This window comes from Anopheles coluzzii, chromosome 2 (genome assembly GCF_943734685.1).
Source record: "Anopheles coluzzii chromosome 2, AcolN3, whole genome shotgun sequence".
Lineage (NCBI taxonomy): Eukaryota > Metazoa > Arthropoda > Insecta > Diptera > Culicidae > Anopheles > Anopheles coluzzii.
In genome coordinates this window covers 28,511,927-28,539,579 of record NC_064670.1, presented here as the reverse complement: position 1 = coordinate 28,539,579, position 27,653 = coordinate 28,511,927, and the positions used below count along the sequence as shown (strand labels likewise).

Sequence of the window (27,653 nt, the reverse complement as noted above, 5' to 3'; positions counted from 1 at the left end):
TGAATTTTAGAACTTTCAAAATTAAGAAAATTAAGATAATGTTATACAAATGAGACGCTGCAAAACAATAATATTGACACGAAGTTGTGATAGAACTCTGCCATCACCATTTCACTCTGAACTTGGCTTGTATCGTTCAAACGATTGTTCCCCCTTTAAAGAAAAACATCAAAACACGATACAACAAGATACCATTCATGGGGACGCTATCGGGACAGATGCTTTTAACCATGTCACCATATATCGCTGAGTGAAGGATAGAATAAATCAATGATTGACTCAACGAACGATTGATCAACCCGACGGTTGATTGATGGAAAGCTGCTGAATTGAAATGGAGTACATTCAGCACCCCTTTCTGCATGAGATGTACTGTCGGCAGCGCCCTGTTCCGATGTAGCACACATTCCAAGAACCCAGATTACATGTTCTTTTTTCACGAACTACGACGCGAAACTTCTATGTAAAATTTTCTTTTCATTCGTCTGAACATAGATAAGCATTTACAGTGTGCACAGAACGGCGTACGTAGAGAATAAAAGAATCCATCATCACGGGTGAAAGCTTCATGTGAATGACACGCATTCAAGTCCCAATAGAGCTTGGCTTCCAATTTCAAATACAAAGACGGAACAGTATCGAGGCGAAGTTTTCAAGCAAACTGGCTGTACTACACATCACAGTACAGCCGGTTCTGAAGACATCCAGCAGCAACTAGTAGGTAGAGGTGCATAGAGGTTAGCGGTTTTAATTAAAATGCATCACCTGTTCAAGAAAGACGCTCGGTGCAAATCACCACTAGGCACGACCATTGAACAGAACGGAGAATGCATTTGAATAAATTGCAATAGCAACAAAATCCCTCTCCATGCATCCAACATGCACCGTCCATCCGTCTTTGTCAATCGCATTAGATGCGATTAATTAAGCTCGTGATGCATCAGCGCCATACGGAGGAAGCGAAAGAGAGCAGATTTGCAGGAATGCAAGAAAATGGTTTCCATCTTACGATCTAATGCAGCCGAGAATTATCGGGCAACGTATACCCCTAAGCCTTACATTAGCAAACCGTTCCATAGAGTGCAATCAACTGCACGAACAGTGCAGCAGCCTACACACCGGCTAAACACCGACAAACAACGCCATCCAATGGCAACAATGTATCACAAATTAGCTTTCCGTGAAGTACAAAAGCGGCACGACACGAAAAAAAACGCAAAAAATTCAGATGGCTCACACTCAACGCATCACGCAGGGAAGAAGCAAGGGCTGCACGTCTCCAGCCCGGAACCACTGGCTAGAAGCACACAAACCATCCCCCTACCACACACACACATACACAACTGATAGATTGTACACTGTAGCACAGCGACCACACATGGCTTTATTATTGTTTATTTGCACAGCAACTCACTGCCACCGGATGGGTGGCACTACTCAGCGTCGCGCAAGGCACGTTTGCTGTAAAGAGTGCTTCACAATGATTGTCATACCCATGCACTCCCAAACTGCCTCGTTCAATCTGTGCAGTTACTGTGTGTTACGAGGGAAAACCTGCCTCACTGGCACCGTTTTTTTTTTTACGGTCATCAGCTGGAACTCATAGCGATGGTAATGCGTGTGGCTTCATGGTGACTGGACAGGGCGATGTTTATATTATTATTTTCGTTTTTTTGTTTATTGTTGCACTCTTTATGCAGCAACTTCATACCTTTATCAGTAGTGGTGGCACAAAACAGCCACCATTCTCTGCCCCGCTCGTTGCATATCTAAATCTCAAAGTACGTTACCAGCACGTGTAACAACGGATCCATTGCGCAGTGTTAGTCACTCGTGTTTGAGGCTGTTTTTTGCTTTGTTTAGGGCAAACGTTAGCTTTTTGTCACGCCGTTTGCGTTACAATACACGACACTGCATATTCGATATTTTCCGCCACTGTTTACCACCTGCTGCGTACTTCACACGAGCTTGCTTGGGGTGTTGTTTTTTAACATACTCTCTTCTGCATTCCGCGCGTGTCGAGCGCTGCCGGGCATTTTCAATGTAACCAATTTCAACCTTATGACACCTTGAAAGCAATAGTTGAAGAGGCGAATAAAACGTAATGGATGATATTGTTTCATAACTGGTTGCTCACACGCTTCAGGACTTCTTTATAATTGTATTTTTACCAGATATTTCTTTTTATATATTCAACGAATATACAAAGCCTGTAGATGCAGCCAGCAATGGTTTTTCATGAGCTACGTTCGAGTGTTTTCGCTCTTTTAATTGGTGCTATGAATAAATTATTTCCAAAAACAAGAAATGTGTAATTTGATTTAAGCAATATGGGCGAAGCGGTTCTTTTCGATTAAAAACTAATGATAATGATAAACTAGGATTTGTGTGTTTTATTCAGCTGCAACATTCGATAGCTTTAACCCAATGAGAAACGGTATTTTTTTATGTCATCCACTATCAACCTAAGTTTGACGTCAGTGAATCATGACAGCACGATGTAAAGGATTTTCCACATTTTATTATCCTTACCAAGAGCTTGGCAATAATGGGTTTGAAGAGTTTAAAGATTATGATTATCATAAACGATCCCTGCATCCAAACGTCCAATGTTGCACAGGTTAGCTGGCCGGATTTTCACTTCCATTCTCATATCCGCTTCTCGAGCGACGAAAAAAAAAGAAAGAAACCAAGTGCACAAAGAGTACGCCTTATTCCAGCGACGACCAAAGCTACTTTCCTTCACAAATCCACCCAAACGCTTCATGGTTCACTTGCAACTATCAACTGCTTTAGCAGCCTTCACTCATAGAACACGGACAGTAAGCAGACAAAAGCAGAGAAAAACAGAACGATGGCAGGAAACTGCTTCAGCAAAAAAAAAAAAAGACAGCCACAAATCCACCGGTGCTGCCATCGCACCGAAGAAAAGTGAGTCAGAAAGTGTAAAGCTTTCGGTAATCTCCCGACGTGCTGCCCGGTCCCGGTTGTCGAGCGTGTCGGCTGCCCTTCCGGATTCCGATGACGAAATGATGGCCGAACAGCCGCGGCTGTTGATGTGTTTATGGGATGTAGGGTTTGCCCCTGATAATCCGGTGAACCAGTGGGTGGCAGCCCAGTGTACAGCAACAAAACATCCGGTTTAGGTTAGACAAACCGTCACACCAGCGACGCAGCGAAGGTCTGACAGAATGCGTACGCGAAAGATTCTCGGCTCAAAAACACACACGTTTTCATAGCCACAGACACATGATAGCCATGTCGTTCGCAGTGTCGAAAGATGTTTTGGTAGCAGTAGGGAGGAAAAAAACACCCATCACCGAGCCACCAACAGTACACGCGTAATGCTCTGGTGGGTCTACGCTTCAGCCTGCGAGATTTGTCAAGCAACGACCGAGCGCGACTCAGAATTAAGCAATTTTGCATGTTTTAACGGCAAGAACATTCTCCGTTCAAATAGTACACTTTGTGCGCGATTGTCTGTGTGTGTGTGTGAAAAGATGTGTGCCGAAAGAACGAACCGGGTTGGCTGTTAAGAACAGATTTGTTTTCCTTACCGTTTGCTTGAAGCACTTCAGGCACAGAACTTTTACCATGACAAAACGGCAACCTTGACTGCGGAGCAGCCGAGGGTAGTTTTGTTAGCTTTGCTTCGGGACCCTGTTTCTTGTCTGTTTACTTTGGTTTCACAAGACTGGAATATTTGTCACCAGTTTAACGAACAAAGCCTTCCGCAGCATGTCTAAGTTTGATTTGCACTGAAGGCTCCTATCCCATTTGCTGGCTGCGCAAAAGCATACCACCCACAGAGCTGGCGCAAGGACTGTGTATGTCTTTGACTCGGGGCCCACTTTATTCACTGCAAAGTTTTTCGGTTCTGTCAACAAGCTAACGATTAGGTCGTGTTGTGGAACTTGAGGCTACAGAGCAACGTTTTTTTTCTGTTGGCAGACAAAAACATTTCCATTCTATTACGCAGGTTGAGGTTTGTTTGGTACGATTTCACAAAACGGAAAACTTACTTCAAAAGCTAGATTGAAGTGTAAAAAACTGATTTCAATTTTTTATTAGTTTTGCGTAAACTATTGTTTCCATTTTTGTTTGTAATACTGTTTCCAAATTGATTGCCATTTTGTTTCATTAGTAACTTTTAACCATTGTAGGGTTTTTTTTAGTTTATTTGCCGCCAAAGGCTACAACAAGCACCAAATCACTTGGAAATGAAATGCAAACAAATCAATTTAGACTAATTGAACTCTGTTTGTGCACACGATGTTGACAAATAGATACCAGTTTTTAACCTTCCATGTAAATGATTACATCAGAGCATAATGGTTTTTGTTTCGCTGAGATGATTCATTCGTTTTTTTTTTCATAAACATGCCAAGATAAAGCCAACCTAACTTCTATAGCGCTCTGCTGCAACCGTCAATCGTCCAGAAATAGTAGTTCCGCAAAACTTTTCCACAACCTTCACAGAAGTCCACTCATCAGAGCTTTACGACCTCAAACCACCAGCCGAACAGGGAAAACGCAAAAAACGTCCTTGTATACCCGAACCTGCCAGAGTAAACAGTGGTCCAATCAAACGGCTCTACACGTAGTTGCCCCGACCATTACCGCCACCAACGTCCCGTGTAACGGTAGAAGAAATTGACTTAACTCTGCCCTGACTTACGCGTTCGCTCGCCCAAAGGCATGATGTTACCAATAAATCTTCATTATTTGTACCAAACAGCCACTGTATGCCACCGAGCACTGATTACATCTGAAGCTGTTTTGATTTGTTTTTATTGCTACGGGCGCATGTGTTACGCAAGCGGGCGTTCCGTGACCCTTTGATGCCAGGCTTCACATGGGTGCCAGGTTCAATGGCGTACGAAGTAGCCGAAACGGTGAAATCACCTAACCGGGTGACCTTACCAGTGGTTATGGATGTGGTATGGCAACGAAATCGGACGATAAAGGTGCTATGGTTCCTGTCGCACACATATTTGATCGGAAATGGAAGCTATTTTTTTTTTTGTGGCCGCATTGCCATAGGAGTTGAAGTTGTGCGGGCAGCCAAGTCAGCAAACGCATGACAGCAGGAAATGGTCAACTCATTAATACGTGACCAACGGTTGTACAAGGAACGTTTAGTGGTGAACAAATCGATATTGGCTGATATTGTAACTAATTAGTGAGTGCGGTGTGTGGTGCCCGCTGGAGGAATCGTTTCCGGGTCATAAAAGTGTCGGCAGAGTATTTTTACCCACGTGACCTTTTTGCCCAAAAAACACATCCGTTCAACCACCTCCTGCAATAGGAAGCGTTTAATAAAACTAGCAACGGAAACGGAATTGGCGTTCCCAAATTCATTAAAAAGAAAGTGTTTGAGTACTTTCGATTGCAACAACTACAATTAATGGTTTTTACAAATTTTAAGCTCATCAAACAATTTTCGCTACCAACAGTTATTGTTACAGCTAAAACTAACCAAACAATGTGTTAATCCCCCAACATTCACCATCCATAATTCTCACTTGTACCGCGTTGTTCCCGACGTTTTGCGTAAAAGCTTTTCTTTGTATGACTGCGCTCCACTCGCACCCACACACACACACATATACCAAAACAGTCCAAAAATGCCCAACCATTTCGACGAATTGTCCAGAGTTTGGAGAGGCCCAGCGTTGTCCCTAACTTTCGCTTCTCATGCGATACTCCAATCATCCAAAAATTCATAAACGGCAAAAGCCACGAAACCGGGCAACCAAAAGCTGAGCTGCCGCTGCCCGCTGCTGTTAAATCAAGAAGCAAAACTTTTGCCATCGTGCTCCCATTTCAAGTGTGACCGTCCGTCCCCACTGCAAACCGCTTGCATAACACGCCTCAGCACCAACCATCCACAAAGCCTGCCCAATCTGAGCCTGCGTGGCGACGAGCTACTTAATTAATTTGAAATAAAAATACAAACACAACCACAGCCCCCGAGTGGCGGCAAAGCGAGAAGAGCCGTACACTTTGGTAGCCGCCCCAAAAGTTCACAGTCGCAGTCCCAAGGCCGTTCGTTGTCGTATTCCCGCTGGGGGACGGAGATGGAGTAAGCCCGGCCTTTTTCCTCGAAAGCTAGCGCCTTGGCGATTTTCATCGTCGGTATTATTGTCGTTGTTAGGTTATGATTTCCTCCCTTCTTTTCACACCCGTCCAAAGGCAAGGCGTCCTTGAAGTTCGTTGTTTGTCGAATGTTAACATCGGCCGGTGGGTAAATGTTAGCCCACTGAGTGGAAGGCAATGGGAAAAATTGTCCTTCGACGAGCATTTTCTCACCCACCATCGGTTTTATTTCCCTCCAGTTTCCTTGCTCTGATCCGTGTTTCTCCATCGACTACGAGAGTTTGCGTCGCCGAGCAGTTGTCTTCCTTTGCGGCGGAAATTTGAATAAGGCACTTAAATTAACGTCGAGATGGAAAATTTACATCGGTCTTTGGGTATTCAGCTTTTCTAGTACATTTCATTTTAGTTTGAATTTCAACATTTTTCACATTAAAGCTTATGGAACTGAACATTCAAAGCATTACTCGTTTGCAGTGCTTGCTGTCTTTTACCATATCTTACATAGGTTAAAAACAATTAAAATCTGTTTCACTTTAAAATATTTCCAAGGTGCAAATCAATTCACTGATTTTCGCAGTACTTAAAAAACTCAACTATAAAAACTGAACTCGTTGAGATGTTTACGTAAATGCACCATTGCGGTTCTATGATGCATAACCTATGTATTCGGTTTAATATCCTCTATCCTACTGACCAAACAGATATCGAAACAGCCCCAAACAGTTCCCCAACTTCGAGTCATTTCAAGCACCAACAACTGCATGGCGATCATGAGAAGATTGGAAGGCTTTATATTGCTAGCCGCTGCAAAATTGCATCCGATCTGTTCGCTCGAGTTCAAAGCTATTTCTGAGCAACGCACAAACAGCATGATGAGCGAAACAAATGGTAAGCATGGGGTTTCGCGGATTGCATTCCGACGACGACCTCTACCTAAGCTCTGCAAATCCTCCAAAATCATCACAATCCTTGAGGTTTGACGGTTTCCCACGCTATCCGATTGCTCAGATGCAAATTCTACGGGTAAAACTGCAACGAACGGGGCAAAGGCAAATCTATCAACATTCATAGCTCGTCGCACTCGGGGCAAATTTTGCCTCCATTCAGGCACTGTACCTTATTGCAATCGAACGGAATGCCTCGGTACGCGTACGAGAAACTAAATGCCCCTTCGATGAAACAGGCACACGTGGTTTATATTTCAACTTTCCGGTCCCGTTCTGACATGGTCGGATCACCCCGAGACGAGTGTGACCAACCGATGCAAGATCATACAGCAAAATTTATAAAATGTCACTATACACTAACATCGTTTTCACATTAGTTTTTGTGATGCCGGAGCGCTCGGACCGTATGGAGCTTCGTTAGGTACACAGTACGAGCACGTCGGGATTTAAACTGCTGTGGGTAAACTTTATTAAGTTATGGCTTTCCATTATTGGCCAGTACCGTCACTGCTAAAAGCATCGATTATCTAAATGGCTACTATCAGTGTTGGTAGCAACTGGTCCATAAAAAAGCGATCGAACGCTGGTAATGGTAGTGTATGACTTTCAAACCGTTCCCGTTCCCCATCCATCATTAGTGTCGAGCATTACAATCTTCTGTCGAAGCGACCCATAAAAGCGACACAATCGTCTTTGTTTCCTCAGACAATCTCCACTTCATGTAATTGAATTAAGCGGACGGGCAAACAGGATAGCACACAATCGGGATATTTGATGCAGTAGTCCGGGACCTTCGACTCAGACCGATTTCCTTTTCTATTTTAACTTTTTTTTATCGAACAGCACAGTTAGATTTTCCAACATCGAGTGGACGCGCTAGCCAGAGATCAAACGCTACCCAAACCGTATTCAGTTTTTTTTTTTTTTCACACAAATTTCAAAGCCGAAAGGGATGGGGATGGAGATGCTAGCGTTCGCTTGATATGTCCACTTGAAACTTGATGTTTTGGATCGCGTTGCCTCAGTCGACAGCAGTCCGCTCAACGACCGGATATCGGGAAAGGACACCTTCATACAGGGTTTCCCACGATTTATTGGTTGGTTCCCAGCAATTTTTGGTGGGTTCCCATATTTTTTTGGTGCGTTCCCACGATTTTTTGGCCGTCTCCCAGAATTTTTTGGTCCAATTGTATTGATATCCAATCGGAAGATACCAATAAATTATGGGAAAAAACTAAAAATCTATGGGAACCCACCAAAAATTGATGGGAACCCACCAAAAAATCATGGGAACTGACCAATAAATCGCGGGAAACCCTGTAAGAGGCGAATCCTCTCGGCTTCCCATTAGCTGGGTTGGGTTGCCGGGTACCGTCATCGTATCTGTCAACGCCTGGAGAAATGAAGAAGGATCGTTACCGTCTGATACCTGCCTCCCGAACGAAATTGCCAAAGAACCAGCCGGAAGCGAGTGGTAAGAGCGCCCCTAACCCTCGAACCGTTTACCGTACCCCTCACCACCTTGATGCCGCTCGTCGCATGGTCGACTCCATTGGTTTCAAATTCCACGAAGGACAGAGAGTGCTGGGATGGGGAGTTCGAACAGCATTGTACCCGGATGTTGAGACGATACTGGCCGAAGGCGATGGTTGCAAATCATTAAGTGGATTATTGTTTTACATGCTTGTCCCCGAACACGGCGGCTGTTGGATCGGTTTCTTCGATTCGGTCGGTCCCCACTCTTAAGCATTTGGTGGGTAGTACACACCATTGCGCTGTCAGCCAATCGAGTGACAAACTTCTTGCAAGAGGTGGAACATTTCTGAAGCAAGAGAAACAGCAGGTAGCGCTCTAAGCGGAACTTGCGGGCGGAGATTCGCTGTTAGGCCATTTTCCGGCTAAAAGGGTAAAATTACACCAACGCACAAGACTATTTGTCATCCTCAAAGGAAATTGGCCTCCTCGAAACGGAAACTATTGAATTAAGTAGACGGGAATTTGTAATAGAGCTGATTATACCTGGACATGTTAAGCCGAAAAGCTCATGTGATAGCTTAAGATAAGGTGCTAAATCGCTCTGTAATGAGCGATTATTGCACACAGGTTGCTCGTATGAAGGGAAATCAGTCATGTTATGCGTCGTAATGTGAGCATGACTTTAACACACATTTATGTCAGGAACAATGCTCATACCATATTTTCATCGTCATTTCCTTACAAACGTACCAAGTCGCTACAAACGTTAATGACGCTAAAGTATAACTTTTCACACCATAGTTGTAAAACCTGTTCGTTTCTTTTGCTTTGTCCCATCATACGTAGCTTAAAACATTTTATTAGCCGCACATGAATCCACGTCACATCGATGCCCAATTTAATCGACTTTCATTTCATCACATGGTACACACGACCCCTCTTCCCAACCGGTTTGCTGTGGTCGCAAGCAACGGATAATTACACGCAACGACACTTTCATGGCACATTAATTTAAGCGACAAAGTATCCGCTCATTAATGGTCCGCCTCCGCATCACACCATCGGCCGTTGCACCAATACGTCGTACCCCAATTCACTCACGTGCTGCAGTCATACAGGGCAGGTTTTTCAATCCCGTCAAGGCAGCCGTGGGGAGAGGACCGTGAGCGAGCGGACGTAGGACGAAATGCAACCAAAAAGGCCATGAAAAACAATCACCACCGACCACATATTGCTAGCGAGGGATTGTTTACATCGCTTAAATCGGCTTGTGCTGTTGAAGATTACTAATTTGGTTTGGCTTGCACGCGTTACGCCCCCGTGCACAGTGTAACGTTCGCTCACATTCACATGCAAAAAAAAGAACAAAAAATAATATCACACAAACACGCCTATCATTCTACTGGTGTACTGGAGCAAAAATGAATGCCGCGAGCAGTTACACGTAAATGAAATATAATGATGGTTTGCCATTACAAGCTTTAATATGCTTACCGAAAGTTACACAGTGCGGAAAACAATGTTTCGCATTAATCAGTTCGCATCGTTTTTAAGCACATAATGGATGCCCCGGCAGCGTTTGTTTGCACAAGTTATTTCTTTTGTGTGTTTAAAACGGTTATTTGTTGCTGTAGGGTATGCAGTACGTACCATTCGCAAGTGCAATCTGTAAAAAAGTAAACCAGATATTTAATCAGTAGAATGCAAATATTGTTGAAATAATTTATATAGAGCTACATTTTCGTGAGTGCACTTCTCCTGTTGAGTTGATTTAGTCAATTTTGTATTCATTCCTTCTATTTTGCTGTGTTATTAAAAAAAACATATTTGTTTTACTACATTAAACATGTTTTTTACTACATTACTTAAACTACATTAAAGTACATTAACTACGTTTACTACATGAAACATGTTTTACATATTTGTTTTACTTTCAACTGCTGAAAGTACTTCATTCTTTTATTTTATTCTCTTTAATATCTCTGCAACCGTATGAAATAAAATAAAAATAAATATTATAGAGACAGTTCTGTTCACAGTCTGTAGGACAATCTGCAAATATTTCTCGCATTTGCTAGACATCCCGAATGAATCAGAATGGATGAGCTTATTATGTACAAATTGTTACCACAGCTACAACGCTCTCAATATATGATAACCATTTTTAGGGCACCAAAATACATCAAAAGCGTCAAATTAAGCTCCTTTGGACAATTGAAACGACCAGCAACTGCCTTCAATCAAATCGCTGCCCTCCCGAACGATGGCATCGTTCTAGGTAAATGTCTCCTCAATCATACAAATGATTTCTAGCCCGAAGTGTCAAAACCATCGTTCGCTGTAACGACATCAATTTGCTACATAATAGTACCACAATCACCACCCTCCGCACCACGCAACAATCGAGTACGACACGACCCTATTCTCAGATGACCTTTCAGCTTCCATTCTGCCTGTTACTCCCTCTGGCCGGACGATTCTTCTGGCTCATATTCTAATAATACAAACAAGAAACAGACAACGTTTACTGCTCCGATGCTTCTATGGTACGAAGGTGTACTTTATACGCGTTTGGACCGTTTCTAAATGCAGTTAAAGGTGGCCTCTTATGACCGATATCGGGCATACCTTCTCTTCTTTTCATTTACCCCACGGCTTCGGTAGGCAGCGAACAATCTATGAGTTCAAAACAACCAAAACAAGCTTAATGTTTGATGGACAAAACCAACAAATGAACTTCCACAGTTGAATGTTTTTTTTGTTTTGTTTTGTTTTTGTTAGCCAATTTAATCTGGGATGGCCTTCGGTTTAGCCTTGCAACGTTTTAAGGTGAGCGTTCTTCTAGGGACGTGGTTCGATGGTGTAAAACTTTTTCTCTGATTTCCCAGTGGAGTTATCCCGCTGTTGCTGTAGATATTTTGGGTCCTAATGGACGTACTCCATGCAAGGTGGGATTATTATAGCGCTACCAAAACAATTTTTTCCGGTGGTTCTAGATTATGGAGACGCCTGGTCGCTCAAAATTTATTTTAATATAGCAGCATTTTTAATGCCAATAGCCTATATTGTTGTTTAGGATGCTCGAACATTAAAAATAATAATTTAAGGTGAGTAACGGTCCAATTTTCACAATACAACACAATGGTAAACTTTTCATATTTTAAACACATATTTAGGCAACTTTGAATGAATAACCCCTATCAACCATGCCATTTAGGTTTCAATCCCCAACTCAAACAAGCCCAATATTCCTTATGGTTTAGAAAGCAATTAAATTTCCATTTCACATTACCGTCTGTCTTGCTAGCGCCTGATCGCAATCATTTTTCCTTACTGTTAGCATTATAATGAGATTATTTCTTGGCTTTGTGTGATTACCAACCCAGTTTCCGCAAACATAGTGGACAGCGAGAACAAGGACACATGCTCGCCATACTCCCGATACAACCGACGGTAAAAGCCGATCAACAAGAGCAACGAGCAAAGAGTTTAGTGCCATGCTGAAAATGGCACAATTACTCTGAAATTACCTTCAATTGCATGCCACCAATTCCATCTCTTCCATGCATCGTCCAGCAGAGTTGCAGCCTATCGATCGGTATTAATTATTCGACGCGGGTATGGTGGCTGTGAATTGAGGTCACATCTGCAACTAACACAACATGCTCGTCGGAGGTCGGATGCTGGTCACATAATGGGCCATCGCACGATATAATGAAAACTATTGCTCGGAGCTTTCATCGCGTGCCGGATCAAACACACCACTCATGTGCAATCGATATCCCACACGTTGTGGCAAAGGCAAAAGTGGCAACACACTAACAACAAAGCGAAAGCATCAAATTTCACATTCAATTCGAACCGGCCAACCGTGCCCGTACTGAACGGTTGAGACGATTGATTTCATCGTTTGATTGATTTTCTAAAAGTGTAAACTTGCGTGTTGATTTCAATTGGTTCGTGGAAAGGAACAGCTTTCCGGTTGGTGATTAAATAAACACTGCAGGAGGCAACGCGGACGACGCTGGACACAGCAGCAACGAAATTGCACATAAATTAGCCAGATGGATAATTAACACAGCCATCCAACCAGAAATGAGAAAAAAATCATTCCCGTTTGTCCTGGGCATTCAGCTGGGTCGATTTTTTTGTCCCTCCAGCCAGTATACAGATAACCCCAGAGCGGAGATTGATCCGTTTGGCAAGGGATGGCTTTTGCAGTGTATTTTTAGTTTTTTCCCGAACAACAACGATTTTTTGGCATTGAAATAATTCGCAAAAACTCATTTCAAACGCGATTACAAAATCAGCACCAAGTTAGTGAACCCATTGACTGACCGCATAGCACCTTCATCAACAATGCGGAGGTTTTTTTTTACTCAATACATGAAAGAAAAAGACTCTCCGCATCTTTTTTTTTAATGTTTGAAACACAACCCAAAAATCAAGTCAAAAAGTTCAGCAAAGCAAAAGCAAGGTCGGGCCAAAACCAGCTCAGACCCTTAAATCCACAACAAAAAAACAATTCCCTACGACGCACTGCCTCGGGGAGTTTCTCGCTAGGTCGGAAGCACTAGAAGATAGATCGTCTAATGCTTTTGTTGTCCTTCTTCAGTTTTCGTGTTGTTTACCGGATGAAATAAAGAAAACGAACCGGCCTCTCTGTCTGCTACACTTTCTCCTCGGCTTTCAGTGCGAGCTGCCTTGCTGACGGATTTCATTGGTTTAATTAAAAGAGATTTTCCCATCGTGTACGCTGCTGCCGCTTGCCACTTCCATTGATGCTGCGGCCAGACGGTAGCCAGATAGACTTGCCCCGCTTCCACGCTTTATCGGGTACATACAGTTTTTGCTTCGTTTGTTTGTTTTCGTACGGATTTTAGTTCTATTCCACTCTCCGCACCACACACACACATTTGCAGATATACTAACAAAAAACGCCACAGAAAAAAGGGGAAAGATTCTACTACAGCCCGCTTTATTTAGCCAGCAAAGCTAAAACATAAATAGAATATTAAATTTGAAAAGCCAAAACCGGCGGTGATTAAAAGGAGGAGCAAAACAAAAAGGTTGAATGTAAATGGCCGCTGCTGAAAGTGGGAAGCTTCTTTTTGCCAAGCTAATAGCAAACTTTGATTGAGAGCGGTACTTTTTGCTTTGAATTATACCGCAGCGAAACAAGGAACGCAAAAAACTGTCTGAAACGTTGCTGCTGAGGTGTACATACAGTTTTATTTATCTTGTAAAACTATGTAGGTAAAGATATTGTTCTCATTTCAATTTACAGGTTTGGGTAATCCTCAAGAACTAAAACATCTTTGGACGATATCAACAACACATTTAAATTAATTATTTCTTTCTTTGGCCAATCTTAATCAACCAAGCTCAAAAGCATCCACACAAAAATGCATCAAATTACTTTGTCCAACACGATGGTCTTAATTTTTCATCGACCGTCAAGTGCAAAAGCACTGTGGCAAAAGTATCCTAAGTTCTCACCGTCAAAATATGCTCCTAATCATTCTCCGGTAAACTCCTTCCAGCCCGTTTTCCCGTTATGCCTTGAGCCGGGACCACTGTGATTTATTGAAGAAACCCTTAAAAATGAAACATTATTTCTAGAGGATTTACCACTTGCTGGTGAAACTCAAGAAGTTCGAAGAGCATTTAGATAAAGAATACTGTTTAACGTAAAAAATACACGCACACACATACACACAGATAAAATAAAAGAAAAGGGTCGATTCAGTAAGAGAGCTTACAGAAATCCTGCCCTTTCAAGCGCAAAGTGGACAACAGGGGAATGTCTCGGGACTGCTGCAAGAGGTTCTTAGCTTCACCATCAACGGCAAGTGGCAAGTGATCTTTCTTCTCAAACACATCCTCTCCTTCACTCGTCCTGCCCTTACCGGATCGAGGAAAGGGTACAAATTCGTACCAGATTCCAATGTCAGTTCCGCCGGCTGACGTTTATTAATTGAAAAAGATGATGTTTCGTGGCGTGATTGATGGAAATCCATCATCTCACCCGCTGCTGGCCACTGAGCAGTGAACCCTTCTGCTCGTCCGCGATGCGGCGACAGCTCACCACGATGGCGAGCGACAAGGGCGGAGAAGGGTTAAGCAACGATTACAGTGTACGAAGATGCCAAACGGGCGAAATAGTAACACGATCTTCATCGCACGGTCTTTCCGGCCTTCCCGGTCAAGGACGCACAGAGGACAAGTTGGTTTCGCTCGCGGTTTTATTCTCCCCGTTTGAAACGGGATCGAACTGGCCCCCACCAGCTCGCTGGGACGGTGTGATGGACCGTGGAATCGCTAATTATGCCTTGCCTGCTTGTCCCGCCTCTTGTCTCCCCCCCACCCCCTGAAAACCGTTCCTATTTGCAATTCAAACCGCGCCCGCCCGGTCACACGGGAAAATCCTCTTTGGGCGCGAGCGTGAGCTTATGCCGGACGGCGAATGGTTTTAATTAAAAATTGCCCACCTTTCGCGGGACAGATAGGAGGGGGTGGAGTTGAAGGTAACCATTATTTCGATTGAAGCGTACCGCACGTCACAAAATAGCGCCGCCAAGCGACTGGTGACACCTTGCCGCATCACCACACCGCACTCGCCGTACAATTGGTAAGGATAAAGGGCATTCGCCAGCGACAGACACGAATGAAGCGGAAGGAAGAAAAAAGAGGGATTCCCAAAATGCGCCACCTTGGTTAGCTGCCCTTTCCACTTTGCCCTATCATCAATGAGTAAAGCTGCGCCTACGGAAGGCGTCGCCTAGGAAGCAAAAAAGGTCGCACGAAAACAAAAGACCGTTCTTCGCGTGAATTTTGAGCGAGCGCAACCGCGTTAGATGATCCCGAACGCCGACTTTCATTAGCGAGAAGGAAATGAAATTTTTAAGGGATTTTTCTTTACAACATTACGCCTTGCGTTCCCGCTACCAAACGCGACGCGAAATATGCTGCATAATAATTAGATAGACGGAAATAGAAGTCAACGCAGCAAAAAAAAGAGGCTACAGCAGGGTTACAGCCTCATCAAAGCGCTGCTTACGACCAGGGCAGAAAAAGGGCAGAGGCTTGTATTCAAACACCCGGAGCGCTTCGTTCTGGCGCTCGGCTTCCGGTTGTAAAATAGCGTGGACTGCATTTATTAGCTTGTGGAATTAAGAGACTAGCCTCACAATCCCCTAATGAGCACAAGAAAACATGATTAGCGTTGCTTCCATAAACAGGCTGAATCAATGGTCTAAAATGACATGTTAGTATCTGCAAGACATCGCAAACGATGCATTAAAACATTGTCAAATCGTTGCTACGTGAACACTGTCCTTTATGCCGCACACGCTAGCATGGAGGACAGTTTTATTTATGCTTTTATGCGCCAGCGACAACACAAAACATGTTACGGATCATGTGTTTTACCGTTTTTCGTATGAACCTTACGTGAGCGATGTTTTATTTCGCTGTAAAAGTAGCACTTTCTCGCACATTTTATCGCTCTGCACGGCGTAGTGTTGTCCCGACACTTGTTATGTGTTGCTCTAGTCCATTTCACTAATTTATCGATGTTTCAGGCGTAAACAATATGTGGAATTCAAGTTTATTATAAAATGTTATTACACGTTTACACAATTCTCATTTCAACAGAATCCATCATGGCGATGAAAATGCAAAAAAAGTTCATGTATTTACTCGTGATCTCATCTTTGTAATTATCGCTTCAAAAAGGTATATAATACGTCTAAATCACTCTGAAGGACAAATGTATCACTGCTACATGAACAAAACTGACAAGTGTCGTGATTTTTAATCTAAAAAAAACATAAACATCATTCACTTCATGCCCTCTCAGTACTGAGCACTTTGCGATTAAACCTTAACCACCCAACACAATCATAAAATTGATCCAATAGATCGCATGGTCACCTCGCCGGCATCAAGTACCATCCACTACATTAAAGCTACATTTGCTCGGCTTTCTTAAACCATATGGCGCTCACCCAATCTATTAAACATACAACATTGTAAAGTTTATTGAGGCAGACACCATTCGGCGTGTTCTGCGTTTTAAAGCCCAATCCATCAAACAAGCCGCACTTGAGCGCTCATGAGTGTGAATCTATTTGCGAAACGGTTGCTCACAGACTACACCGCCCGATTGGCCACAAACCAGACGCAATCGATCGGAGTAGCCTGGTAAACATCAACCTTACTTCAACTGCCAAATCGTTCGGGTGTTTTGTTTTGCTTTGAGTTTGTGTTATATCACTCAGCACTGAATGATGATGTCGTTCGGTTGTTTCGCTGACAGTGGGGTTAGAATTTATGACCGCTTTCATCATCGGCTGACCAAAAGAGTGGCATTAATTTATTGATACATTGTTTCCCGCAAACTGATGCTCGCGACACTGCTCAAGGTGATGATAAATCATTGACAGTTTCTTTGCCTTGCCGACGGGGCATCATCGCTGCCCAGAAATGGCACCACGCTTGCTACGGATGATGCCGTTTCCGTTTGCTGTGATTTAAATCGCATTTAGCCACACCCCGGATGCCTTTAAATCCTTTCCTTCAATTCTAGCCCATCTCGGGATGGTGTGCCAGCCAGACCAACTCCCACTTGCTCCTCTCTCTCTCTCTCTACACTGTGTTGTTCTTACGCGAGCTATAAATCTCCATTCCATCAAGCGAACCCGTTGAGCAAAATGGCAAAACGTAACCGACCACGCCACTGCTGCTACGCTAATCGCTCTCGTCTTCCTGCTGCTGCCGCTTAAATCTAAATTGTCCCAATTGCTATCCACTTCCAACCAGTCGCTCTGGCACGGCCCAAATTCGCACTCATTCGTACCTCCCGGCACCACCGGAGCTGACAGACGGACGCAGACGGATGCAGACGACGCGGTGCGCAAGTGTCGTGTCTCAGAGATCGGCTCACGTCCACGTCCAGACGGGAAGGACATCCTCCCGTTACCGGTGGTGTCGCTCTCCTATGTGGCATTTTGTTTGTGCTGAATCGCGGCCTGGGACCGTAACACCGGTAGGGACGCGCTTCAAATTAAGAGACGTTTAATGAGCTCCGACATGGGTGACACATTGTCGGGCTGCGAGAGTTAAGTAATGTTTCCTGGCGCTTCAAATGAGCAGTGACGCTTACGGGCGCACACACAAGATGTGTATTGTGTATGTATGGGTGTGTGTGTGTGTGTCTCAGCACGAAGCGGTTTAGCGCGGGTCTGGCACGTTACGGAAAGTTGCATAAGACAATGATTAAGTGTAACCTTTCAAGACCAATTTCTCTAACAAACAAATTATTCTACAACCGACAGTGTCGCCGCAGTTACTTTCATACCAAACATGGACGAATCTATTCGTCAGCAAAAGAGTAGCTGTAAGCGTGATGTAAGATTCGTTACGTTTACAATGTCATGTTGTACAATGAAGCATATAAATCCAGCGAGGGAAATCTACCCAAAATTGGCAAACACATTTATTACCATTAAACCCGTTACTGTGACATGTTTCTTGGAACGGAATGTGACAGACGCGTTCTGCTAAATGTACACAAAATCATGCCGCGCCATGTATGTCACCCCGTCCGAATCATCTTCTTGATTTTTCTATTTGGCTCCTTACTGCTTGACGAAACAATTTTGACCGAGTTTACGTCAAAACACCCCCCTGGCGGCTTTTTTCCGGTAGTACACGGCACAAAAATGCTACAATGTTGCCTGAGTTTTCGTGCAATTTAACTGCCCGCCAACCAACGCCACATTGATGCCTAACACACACCCACACATGCCTTAAATTGCAGAATTACTTTCACTCACTCTTGCCTGCATGGCACGGTAGTTATCTGCTTCTGCTCAGTGCTTAACTTTGTCACAGCAAAAGCGTTCTGCGTTGATTGCGTTTTTGGCAGCATTCCAAGCGATTCGGTGTGTGCCGTCTTCTCTTCTTGTCGGGCAGAGAACGCGCAGAGAAAACAATCTCCGTTCACCGGCTAAACGGTTCCCGGTGCGATGCGAATCCGTCTCGTGGGCTCGTTGCGGTCTACAACAACAAAAAAAATACGCACATACGGCCCCGACGTGTGCACCTTTCGTAAGCGACCGCCGGGCCACAGAGCCGCAGAGTGACATCGGCAACATTGGTTGATGCCACCAGCAGGCTGCATGCGGAGCCAAAAAGACACCCGGTGGGTTGGCCAGCATTTTCGGAAAGGCACAACATTTTCGGATGAAATCATACCCCATCGCCCCCTCGCCTGTGCAGCGTTACGGTCATTAATCAACTGCGGTATTAGGAAGTGGGGAGCGCTTTTACTTTGTTTCCGTTTTGTCACCGCATGCAAACGACATTCGTGTGCGGTGTATAAATTGTATCCTGCATCTTCGCCCCGTGTCTAACGTTCCCTGCACGCGGTGCACTGTTCGTAAGCGAAGGAACGATCCGCCCACATCCAGCCGCTATTGACCGTACAAAGAATTAATGATATCTTAAGCACAAACAGCAGTGGGTAACGACCGGGTACCGGAGTTTCCCGCAAAACAACGCAACTTCATCAATCGTAAGACAAGACATACGGTATGTTTTTAGCATCTGACTGATCTCTTGTGTTTGTCGTATGCTGACTTTCTTAACTCTGGAAGGGAGGAAATGAAAAGATCCACCACAAGACAACGCTGCGGAGATATTGTCTAGTGTCCCCCAATCAGTCACGGCTGACACTGAGCTCGGCAAAAGAGTAGGATTACTATGCACCGTGCAACGGAAATGTAACTTTCTTCCTGCAACAGGTAAAAGACATCTCGAGGGAGTGTAATGTTCCTGCAAATAGCATGAAATTGAATCTTGCCACGCTTGAGAACACCACGAACAATCAAAGTTTCGCACAAAGCCACTTGGCAATAGGATACAAAAACTTGTATTCGTGGTTCAAAAGAGTACCTATTTCTTGAGAATCTTGTGACTTCTTCTGCAGTAGGTACGGTACATTGATCCTTCGTTAGGCTTTCGTTTAACCGTTTGAAATGGTTTTCCTTTTTATTGTTCATAGCTTAGAATGTATGTCCGATGTTAACCAGTTTACCGAATTCTACAAATCGGAAAAAGCTTAATAAGAGTATGGTTACGGTGAACAACATTAATTATGCTAAAAAAACCCATCACCACCTTAAGTTCAAGCAAAAGAATTTACTCACTCAAACTAATGCCCCTCGGCACCGACCTATCTTGCCCAGCAAGATGGTATTCGTACTTGAGTGCTCCAGTTCTTCGCCGCCACGCTTTGGATGATGATTTTACAGCTTTTGAGCACCCGGTTGACTTAAGTTCTTTGGGCCAAGTGGCCACTCAGGGAACGTCTCAGGAGCAAAGCTTTCATCCCCAACTCCAGCTCTTCGAAAGCAACCGGCACGAGAACTCGGTGCGTCAACAATCCATCCTGCTGCACACGCGGCAGCAAGGTTGCAAAATTCTTCCAAACTTTCAACATCTCAAATGAGGGCTCGAGTGCACAGTGCAGGCCGGGGTAAGCCCCGTGGAGTTTTCCCTCTCAGCCGAAACTTTCGCTCCAGTGGCATTAGACGAAATTGAATACGAAGCCGTGGCGTACAAGTTTGTGCGAAAACTATCACCCGCAGCCCTCGTTGTGGACCGTGTGTCGCCCTTCGGATCGTTCGTTTCGTTCGCAGTCGGGCGTACGCAACGGGATGAAGTTTTCTAAACCCCACTCAAGTGCCTGGGTAATGCAGTTGTAGATTATGTCTGCAGCCGGCACGTTGCGTTCACCCGTTTTCCCTGTGTCAAATGCGTACGAGTTGGAATATTTGGGGAACTTTTAATCGCCCGTGCTGGGAAGCATTATTGAAACGTATCTTGTCATCGGTCGGGACCAGCAAGTCGGCATCATGCATTGCTGCCCCACTTGATGGAACTAATGGATTTATTTAAGCTGCCTCTGGACGCACTCGATCAATTTACGGAGCAGCAAATCCGATTTGCCAGCTAGAGTTACTTTTAATCCGTTCTAAACAAGTTTTACTCTGTCACTATCCTGGCAGCTCCAACAGTGGAAGCTTCGGGAAAGCTATTTACATTATCGCTAGCACAGAAAGCTCTATCAAACCAGAAGTTGTTAAAGGATTGGTTTCATTTTGTCCTATCGACTGTTGTTTTTTATGAACTACTCAATCACGATCGAAAAAGAAACGTCTTTTATTAAACGGGTAGACATAAAAAATGCCCCAAACGTATTTCCTGATAACTTGTGATTATCAGCGGACCCATCACCTAACATAAACCAGGACGTACGAACTAATTTGCTAATGAAATCGTAGGCCGGGCCATCGAGCAACCCTACCCCGACCATCGTATTACGGTACGCCATTGATACCATTAAGCTCCAGACCAAGATTATTGGTCGGTTCTACCCATCGCCTAGGACGCCGTACCAAACGCCGGTCACCGAACAGTGACATTCGCAAGTGGAACTGAGCCCTAGTTCTTGACAGGCGTTGAAAGAGAGCGTTGCAATCACGCCAATATCGTCAATCAAGCTCGTGAGAAGCAACATAATCACGATCGCATCTTTCACCGTCCCGCAATGACATCATCCAAGAGGAACGCTAGTCAACTGCTGCTCTTTTTGCCATAGCGGTGACCGATTGCGATCGACTCGTTTCGCCACGACACGGCACACGGGGCAAGGTTCGAGCCGACCGTTGTGCAAAGGGTGCGCATCAATAAAGCATACCATCGTTATGGCTGTCGAGCGATCTTTCCGTTTTTTTCCTCTCTCGAACCCGTACATCCAACAGACACCCTTCCATGAGCCCGTTCGACTTCTTAAACTGGCCCCGTGTGGCAACGATTCGTTGCGCTGCACATGCACTCGATTGCGGCCGATTGCGGTTTCGAGTGCCGGGAACGGACGATTGCTTTACGGTACGTGACTAACGTGCCTCCGACACGTTGTGCTACAAGCATCGAGCAATACAACACACACGCACGCACACAGATGAGGACGTACATGAAACGATGTTGCTCCACTCGCTGCTCGGCATCACTTACGCTGGTTGCAATGTCTAAGGGCGGGTCATGGGCGATAAATTTGGCAGTAAACGAGAGGGTTGCCCTGCATCTGGGCCTGAGGAGGTGACGAAGCACTACAAATCAATCTAGTGAGCTGGCGTGCAATATTGCCACCTCCAGGAGTACTCCAAGCATTCCCATGCAAGCTTATGACAATTATTGCCTGTCGAATCGACAGGGCGTTTGAAGGAAGAAAAAAAATCGTGAAAGCTGACTTTTAATGAGGTTCCCAAATCAACGGAGATAATTTTTTGTAGAAAACATCTTTTTGATCTCCAAAGTAAAAACCACTTTGCTACAAAATGTATTTGTTGTTGCGTCAAAGTTCGTAATTAAATATTTTTGCACACACTCTGCACCATCGTACACAACGCTTCCATCCGACCAAACCCTGCTGGAATGCTGTTTATTCGGTACGTGACTGAGGTCATCGCTGTTATGTGTGTTCCCCATACGGCAGCCGTGCACCTTCTTCCACTCCTCGCCTGGTGTAATGTCGCATACGTGACGAGCATCAAGGGGTCAGTCACAATTGATACTAAACTGCCGTAATAACTGCCACTCACGAACCTCCAATTCGACCGGACGTCGCCAGACAGGCCGGAGGCTGTCAGGTCACCGGGAGGAAAACCGAAGCGAGCCGCCACCACACGGCCACATACTACTCCGGCCTTCTGCACCACCGAACTGCCATACATTTCGGCCCTGGTCAATCGATGCCACACCGACCGCTAGCGTTTATCGAACGGGCAGACGAAGGGAGTGAACTTTACGAGAGCTCAAAATTATCGATGTTTTATGATCGGTTGTTATGGTTGTTTAATTTAATAAAAAAAACCACTGCTCCGGGTCTTGCCATGGCAATGTGAGCTCCACATTTCGACCCACCGAAAAGGCGCAGTAATTGAGTCTGGAACGAAATCGAATCGCACCGTGCGGACCGTCCAGAAATGGAACCACGTGCGGGCAGAAACGGGGCCCGCCCCGTCAACAGAAGGTGTGGAGGTGGCGCATTTTACGATGTTATTTTGGTGGCAAAATTGGACGAAATGGACTGATCTCTGAGTTGGGTTTATTTTTGTTAGTTTTCATCGCTTCTCTCTCTCTCTCTCTCTCTTTCTCTCTTTCTCTCTCTCTCTTTTTCTCCTTATACCTCTCTCTGAATCCCTGTTCTCTTACCCGTTTTCCTAGGCAAAACATGGAACTAGCTCTCTGTATCTAGGAGATGCCGTTGGTTAGGAGGTTTGACCAACGGCGTTCTTATCGACCATGGTCACGAACGAATCATACTAAAAATTTAATTACCCTCGCTTGCCAACGACCTTAGCTTTCCTAAAGCAGCGATCAACTATACTATGTTAGATGGCTTGGTTTTCAAAGCATCAAGAAGAACAGTGGTTTCCTTAAGGAACGGAAAATGAAAAGGAAATAAACCTTCACCCAAAGGCATTTTTTTAATTGTTCGACTAGTCGTTTAATACATTGCTTGAAATGGTAAATGATCTTTACGACAAAGCGTTTTTAATAAACATCTGGGTTTTTTTTCCTACAAACTCAGCAACATAAGCTTCTTTTCGAATTCGTAAAATGCCATTACAACACTGTAAATTGGTCTAAAGAACCGAAGTTAAATAATTAAAGTTGATATTGATATCGTACTGTGTGCGGACAACCTGATTAAAATCTGTCAGATTCTTTTAAAATTCTGCTTAATGTGCCACTTACATTTAAACCAATAATGAAAACCTTCAAACTGTTACCAAAGCAATTTTCGATTGAATTTGTTTTACCTCTCTTGGATCAATACAAACGCAGCATTGCGTATTTCTTCTCGTTTTTCTCCAATTTCCTATTAACCCAATGAGCTGGAAAGGACCCAACAATGAACGTAAAACATCACTTCCAAAACAACCCTGTCTGCATGTAGCTGTATAGCAATGTCATCCAGAAACAGCAATAGGGGAGAAGAAGAATGAGAGCGTATTACCGACACGGGGTACAAATTATTAATCCGCTTGGAAAACATATCATACCTTAATCCTTTGCGCACCGGTGCACCGGTTGTGCCAAATGTGAACCGGGCCCACCGGCGGAGGCTTAGCGACAACGTACCCTCATAAACTGTAGTCAATTCAAGCAAGGCTTCTTAAAGCAAGCCTGAATTATGATATCCCACAACCCTGTCTGCAGCATGTGTGGCCGTACAGTCTGGGGACAACCTTATGTTGTATGTGTGAGTGGCAAAGCTGTTAAACGCACGGTTTCCAATGTTTGTTACTGTCTGATTCTCTGGTTTGCTATTTTCGACATCGTCGAATTTGTACCGTCGTATTGTGGTCGTTTTGATTTCGTTTCCTTTGCTGTATAGGGGTAGATAAAATTAAGCTCATGCAAAGGAGGGGGGGGGGGAGCGTCCTGCTATACAATGTGAGTCACATTATACAAGCTTGTAATTCTTTTGCTACACCAAAATCCTCACATGCTGTGCACAGAAAAGGTTTCCACTATTTTCCGTTGCCATGAATTGATTTTCTGTTTCCTCGTTGCCTCTTCTCTTGCATTGTCGTAGCCTCAAGAAAGGGGAGAAAACGAAATGCCTCTCGATTGAAAAAGTTTTTAACGAGACATTCAAAAACATTCCACCTTAGCGCATGACCGTGTATGTGTGTGTGTGAGAGCGAGCCTGTCATGTTGCTTTCGACGTGCCGCACAATGACACACCGACCGCAGCACATAAGTGGCCTACTAAAATATGGTACAGCTTTTATCAGCACAACCACACCATTAGAATCCCGACGCCGAGCTTCCACCTCACGGCAGGCACCAGTGCCAGCCCCAGGCCGTCATTACCATCCACCATGGTACCGAGTGGCACTTCCCGGTTTTGCGGCAAGTGTTTCCTTTACCGTTTGTGCAAGTGCATCCTCCTGTCAAGAGCAGCAGCAGCAGCAACACCGAGGAAAAAGCACCAAACCGATGAGCTAGGGCGAGGGTACAAAGTTTGAAAAACGAAAACTTCCCACGCGCAGGAGCTGCTGCTCGTGCAAACGCTGAATCTCGTGTGGTTGTGTCCCGGGTGAAAAAAAAGATCAGTAGCTTTCTCGAGGAATGCAGTGAAGAAAGCGCCACCAAACACGCACACACAGACACACTCTAATACACATTGTGAATACATAACCACGTTGCAGCCTGTGCCAGCGTACAAACGAACAAATTAAAGTGTACATAGCACCGCATCCTTGGTATGGCTGCGCGGTAAGGGGCGGTTTGTCGACTTTCGACGACAATTACAGTGCAAAGTTTTCTTTTATGCTCTACTGCTACCGGGTATAGCGACAACCGGGCCCCGAATTTTGAAGGCGAGGAGATGACAAGAAATGTTGACTTCAAAGCTCATTTTTCCCGCTTCGTTATCACCCTTTAAAAAGAGGGTGAAGAAAGGAATTTAAGGATTAAAGAGAAAGCACTTGCCGAAAAAGCTGCCCTTGTCAAGCCAGCTTACCGTATTATTTGCGCATTTTTGCTCCAAATCTCTGTCTCAGATATTTTTTTTATCAAATAGTCTATGGAAGCATCGAGCCTTTCAATTTTTCAATAGCAGACTCAAACATGTAGTTAATTTTGAAGAAAAAAACCCGTGCAGAAAGCAATTTATTTTTGAATCCAACATACTTCCTTGTCCAATATCGGGGTTCAAACCGGAATTTAAATTGATTATCTTTTTTCAATTTCAAACATAAACTTAACGCATTGTTCGATATACGAAAACAAAAAGTGAAAACTACTCACTTTACAAAAACTTTGTAACTAAATTAAGTTGTGCCAACTTTTCCCAATAATCTATGGCGCCATTTTGCATCACTAGCCAGTAGAGCTAGCGAGAAGGAAACACGATCCTGGGAGACGAACTAAACTTTTCTGTTTTCAATTACCAGTACCGGCACAAAGGAGCTACACTAATCGAAAAAAGATAACTAGTTTTTGCATCATCAATAAAAATCAAGAATGTTTGCAAACTGCTGAAGATTGTTTTTGCTTTCATATTCAACAAAGCAACAGCAGACACGACACACCACGCTGTATACCATCCCAAGCGCACGCCATTGTATGTGCGCTTTACACTTCATTCCATTTCAAAATGAAAACTGTTAAAAGAAGCTACAAAACTTTTCAAAGATTCCAACCCATTATTACTTCTCCAGGCGGGGAAAAATCGAGGCAAACCGTTAGAACCAAGGTTGGGCGAGCTTTGTGTGCAGTTCTGTAGCTGCTTGGTGCGCAGTACCCCGAAGGCAAAAATAAACAAAAAACTACTCACGCACTGTTTCCGGTGCTATCTTCGAAAAACTATGTGCAACAATAATAAAAGAACAAAAAAACTGCAAACAAAAAAGGCATCCTACGTTCATTGGGTGTTTATGGTGAGAAAATGAAAACTGGCCAGAACAAAAGCGGCACTGCGTCCATGCGAGGGAAGAGCAAAAGTTGGATAATTTCTGGTGGAAGCGATAAAACGCCGTTCAAGCACGAGCAATGAGAATCACATTTTCTCTCCTCCGCTTCCTGCTACAGGAAAACTTATCTACAATTAGTTCACCGTGCGAGACGAAGGTTAAGACATCACGGTCCACGGTGTCCACGGTGTCCGATTCTCGCCAGAGACACGGTGCGCACAATTGGAAGATAATATATAGGGTGCAAAGGAACGCAAAAAAAAACTAATTAAAACTTTCTTAATACCAATAACAGTTTGACCGTCGCCTTGGCAATGCGCCTAACCGCTGCCCGGTTTTGGGAGAGGGGGATTGCCGCTCAGTTGAATGTCCTTGGAAACTTCTGCACGAAACTGGGTTACATTCGCTAATGTTTGACGAATTCTGGTCTTCCTTTGCCACTGCCGTACCACGGTCAATATTTCATTTAAATTCCTTCTCCTCTGCAAGCGTATTGATGAAAGTAGAAATATATTTTTTTAACGAAAATCGTCCATTACCAATACCTCACTCTAGCGCTTATTCTTATCGACGCACACCGAACTTCGAAAGCCGATTAACGCCACTAGAGCGCGCCTGTCGTGATAAACAAATGCAAGATACTGGAATACATTGCGCATTTTTAATTGATTCCACTTCTTCTGTTTCGCACGTCTGCCGTATTTTCCAAGCCGGAGCAAACCTACAACACGCCAGACCCAATTGACAAGCGGGCATCCACGCGCATCGAGGCTATTGATTTTGGAATCAGAAACTTTGGCTACAACATAAACAGAAATACATCACATCTGTTAGATTTCGGAGCCTGCGAGGAACGTTTACCCGTGACCGCACAACCGCAACTCACACACGCCTCACTCTAGACCGGTGAGGTAAGAGAGAAAGGGCTTCCGCATAGCGCTGTCAGAAATGCTGTCAGTCGCGACGGTGGGTACAGACTTTTGCTAAAGTCAATATTGTGTTTTCGACGCCTTCGTCAAGCTGTAGCTACAACAGCTGTACACATTGTGGTGTCGTAGATGTGAGAAAAATCTGAATGAATTTTATGTTTGATGATGATGAGCTGTCAAACGTGGATCATGTCTCCTAAATGTCTCGTGCAGATGCAGATACAATCCATTTCTGTCGTAACTACGATGCTAATTACGATAGTTTCACAAAATAGCACCAATTATTAATTTCCTAGGCATTTGTTTCGTAGTTTAATAGTGACAGTCACTGATACTAGCATATTTTTGTCGTTGTCTTTATTTACCACCACCTAAGAATTTAATTTAAAAAATCCTTTCCCTTGCAGCTCTCCGCAAAACCTCCCATGTAGTCCCCAATATCACCAAACGCTGAATGCCAGTCAATGGAAGCAAACGGAACGGTTTAACCAGGCCTTATCATTTACATCTCATTTCTTATCCTGGCACAAATCAGCATCACCTCAACATCCCCCAGTGTAGCCATCCAGACCAGAAGAAGGTGGCAGATTGGAAAGACCAAATGGCATAACAAAGACATCTCCAAACTTTCTCAATAAATGTCC

The 27,653-nt window shown here is 44.2% G+C and overlaps 1 protein-coding gene across 5 annotated transcripts in view; it reads right to left on the bottom strand.

Moving 5' to 3' along the window:
- Nucleotides 1-27,653, bottom strand: part of LOC120948871 (octopamine receptor beta-2R) — an 89,118-nt gene that overhangs the window by 48,672 nt on the left and 12,793 nt on the right. For 2 of the 5 annotated variants that reach the window (XM_040365668.2, XM_040365671.2), the window contains exon 2: nt 10,017-10,188. The exons of 1 other annotated variant lie outside the window; for it this stretch is intronic. The gene's annotated coding sequence lies outside the window, so the exon portion shown is untranslated. The remainder of the gene's footprint in view (nt 1-10,016; nt 10,189-27,653) is intronic. 2 more of the 5 variants (XM_040365669.2, XM_040365673.2) reach the window with 1 other exon arrangement.